The sequence below is a fragment of the Littorina saxatilis genome, linkage group LG4, assembly GCF_037325665.1.
Source record: "Littorina saxatilis isolate snail1 linkage group LG4, US_GU_Lsax_2.0, whole genome shotgun sequence".
Classification (NCBI taxonomy): domain Eukaryota; kingdom Metazoa; phylum Mollusca; class Gastropoda; order Littorinimorpha; family Littorinidae; genus Littorina; species Littorina saxatilis.
This window is the reverse complement of record NC_090248.1, coordinates 39,622,122-39,625,651: the sequence shown is the minus strand read 5'-3', so window position 1 is coordinate 39,625,651 and position 3,530 is coordinate 39,622,122. Positions and strand designations below refer to the sequence as shown.

The 3,530-nt window shown below is 39.3% G+C and overlaps 1 protein-coding gene across 1 annotated transcript in view; it reads right to left on the bottom strand.

The window, feature by feature from the left end:
- Positions 1–6: 6 nt before the first annotated feature.
- LOC138964721 (F-box/LRR-repeat protein 14-like) overlaps positions 7–3,530 on the bottom strand; it is a 6,490-nt gene continuing 2,966 nt past the window's right edge. Inside the window, exon 1 of the mRNA XM_070336754.1 lies at positions 7–3,530. This exon is cut by the window's right edge and continues 2,966 nt beyond it. The gene's annotated coding sequence lies outside the window, so the exon portion shown is untranslated.

The window sequence follows — 3,530 nt, the reverse complement described above, 5'->3', positions numbered from 1 at the left end:
ACCGTTCAAGGTTATATCGCGACGGGGAAAGAGGGGGGATGGGATAGAGCCACTTGTTAATTGTTTCTTGTTCACAAAAGCACTAATAAAAAAATTGCTCCAGGGGCTTGCAACGTAGTACAATATATGACCTTACTGGGAGAATGCAAGTTTCCAGTACAATTAACATTTCTTACATACTGCTTGACTAAAATCTTTACAAACATTGACTATATTCTATACAAGAAACACTTAACAAGGGTAAAAAGAGAAACAGAATCCGTTAGTCGCCTCTTACGACATGCTGGGGAGCATCGGGTAAATTCTTCCCCCTAACCCGCGGGGGGTAATAAGCAAAATGTGAACAATTATTCATGTAGGGTTATAAACACTGATCTTTTTTTTTTATTCTGTAAGTGTAAAGTAACATATTAATTCACAACAATCATAATTTGCTCATTCTTTGTCTGACTCATAAGCGCTAACTTGCAAGTTGCAGAAATGTTTTAACTTTAATCTGTGGCTTTTAATATCATGATGTCAAAATAATCATGTTTTAATAATGCATGAATACAGTCATAGACACACAAACACACATAACAGGATTATGTAATTTACTAATTGGGCAACAGTCAAACTGCCAATATTATGTAAAAATAAACACACAATTGCTTCACCGATTTTGCATTAGAAGACACCATTTTTTTTAGACCTTCAAAGTTCCAACTCCAAGACCCTCAAGATTACCATCACAAAACCGATTTTTAAGATACACTTGTATGTACACGCATTGTGACCTGCATCAACTGAACTGTTCATCCCATGTAATTGCAAGCAACAATACAGTAAATTGGTGGTGTAAACCATCAAATCTATCTGAAAGAATCACTTAGGCCAAAAAGAAAAATGTGTCTGTGTCCGGTAACCCGACCGACCCTATTTTTAAGCGCCGACCCTAAAGGTTTTTTTCCCTTTTCGCACAAAAAACAAACAAACAAATAAACAGGGGGTAATCGGTCGATGAGATTTCACAATCGAAGAGACTTGCCTCCCGTTTCCGTCGTCACGCGAAAAAAACGTGGCGGCCAATGACGCCAGGAATCCCTCTGAAGGGTCGGTGTGTGGCAAGATTTCCTCTTGCAGTTATTCTAACAAAACGTAAGAAAAAGGTTTAAAATTTTTTTTTTTTAAACCGACCGACCGACCCTATTTTTTTTGGCGATGTTACCGGAAACAGACATATTTTTCTTTTTGGCCTTATCAATTGGCTGAATTGCCTAGATGTGTTTTGTTTACTTCATGGGCTTGTGAACTTTAGGCTTAGTTCCTGACTGATGTGTTTTAAAGAAAAGACTCCATATTGAATTGACTTTTTGGGGGCTTCTTTTCAAGTCTTATAAATGTTATGCAAAGACTTTGACTCGTGAGTACATGTATTAATTATTACTACCATTATCAACAATAATATGCAACTAGATGATTACCCGCTTTGCCGGGTACCGGCTTCGCCGGGAAGAAGTAGAGCCGAATACCAGGCTGCGCCTGGGAGCCGGGTGTTCGCCGGCGCACAAAGGAAAGGAGATAAACGCGCAAAACACTGGAGACCTTCTAAAAATAGTAACGTGCAGTGACCTTCTAAAAATAGTAACGTAGTAACGGGAATATGGATTGACGCCACACGGAGGAAGGGAGATAATCGCGGCTGAAAACACTGGAGAAGGAAGAGTTACTGGTAGTGGATCCCGACCAAAAAAACCCAAATAAATCTGTTCAGCGCGCACAGCGCTGCGCGCTGAGAGCACGTGTTGAAATATCTCATCGATGAGGTTGTGTCCGGGGTGTAGCTGAATACGGTGTCCAAATTTGAAAAAGATCCACTGAGAACTTTGGCCGTGCATCGCGAACAGACAGACAGACACTAGTCGTATATATAGAAGCCTACATTGTGTCTCTACTTTCAAGATTCCTGAGGTACTCACAAGGTATTTTTTCTGTAAGCTAGATCACAAAACAGTAGACGTACATGTAGTATACATGCAGGGTTTAACCTGGAAGAAAAAGGCAATGGGACATTTGTCCTCAATCAAATTCTGAGGGGACATTACTTTTTTTACGTGGGTCTATGTTTCGATCGATATCGCTTGTGTTGACAGTTTCCATATCTAGAGGTAAACGCGCAAGCACAGATCGGCCCCGCACAGATAGTAGGATTGGTTGAGTACTAATGAATTAAATTTAAAAGCCAATCAGATCGCGTTTCACAAACTCACAAGTTGCTCGGCTTGGCGCCCGTTTTTGTTTAGGTCTTTCTGAACACTGTACTCCCGTGAAAAGTGTGCACGGGGGTGGCGCAGTGGTATGTAATCTTAGTGCGCCCTTTGACGCACTGAAGGGTATTCCAATGGGACATTTTGAAATGTGCACCATTGACGCATTAGGCCCAAAAAAAACAAGTCGCGTAAGGCGAAAATACAACATTTAGTCAAGCTCAGTCGAACTCACAGAATGAAACTGAACGCATTGCATTTTTTCCGCAAGACCGTACACTCGTAGCATCGTCTGTCCACCGCTCGTGGCAAAGGCAGTGAAATTAACAATCCAGAAAAGCGCGGTAGCGGTTGGGCTGAGGAGGATAGCACGCTTTTCTATATCTCTATTCTTTTTAACTCTCTGAATGTGTTTTTAATCCAAACATATCATATCTATATGTTTTTCGAATCAGGAACGGACAAGGTATAAGATGAAATTGTTTTTAAATCGATTTCGGAAATTTAATTTTAATCATAATTTTTATATTTTTAATTTTCAGAGCTTGTTTTTAATCCGAATATAACATAATTATATGTTTTTGGAATCAGAAAATGATGAAGAATACGATAAACGTAATTTTGGATCGTTTTATAAAAAAATTACTTAAATTACAATTTTCAGATTTTTAATGACCAAAGTCATTAATTAAATTTTAAGCCTCCAAGCTGAAATGCAATACCAAAGTCCGGCCTTCGTCGAAGATTGCTTGGCCAAAATTTCAATCAATTTGATTGAAAAATGAGGGTGTGACAGTGCCGCCTCAACTTTTACAAAATGCCGGATATGACGTCATCAAAGACATAAATTTATCAACAAAATGAAAAAAACGTCTGGGGATATCATACCCAGGAACTCTCATGAAAAATTTCATACAGATCGGTCCAGTAGTTTAGTCTGAATCGCTCTACACACACACACACACATACACCGCGACCCTCGTCTCGATTCCCCCCTCTATGTTAAAACATTCATGGCAAGCGTCTGTCGGGCCTTTTTAGTAGAAGGAGTTATTTTTCTTGCATCGTCTGTCATCTGCATGACGACTCGAGCGCTTTCGCTTTCATTGCGTTTTCTGCACTCGTTTTCTTGTTTTCATTTTTTGTTTGACAAATGTAATAAAAAGTTATAGGGTCGGCCCCTAAAAATAGGGTAGGTTGGGTTACCGTAACCACACCTTTTTATTTTTTTTAGGCCTTAGTAAATGAAACCCTGTACATGTATACATGTACATTTATATCATC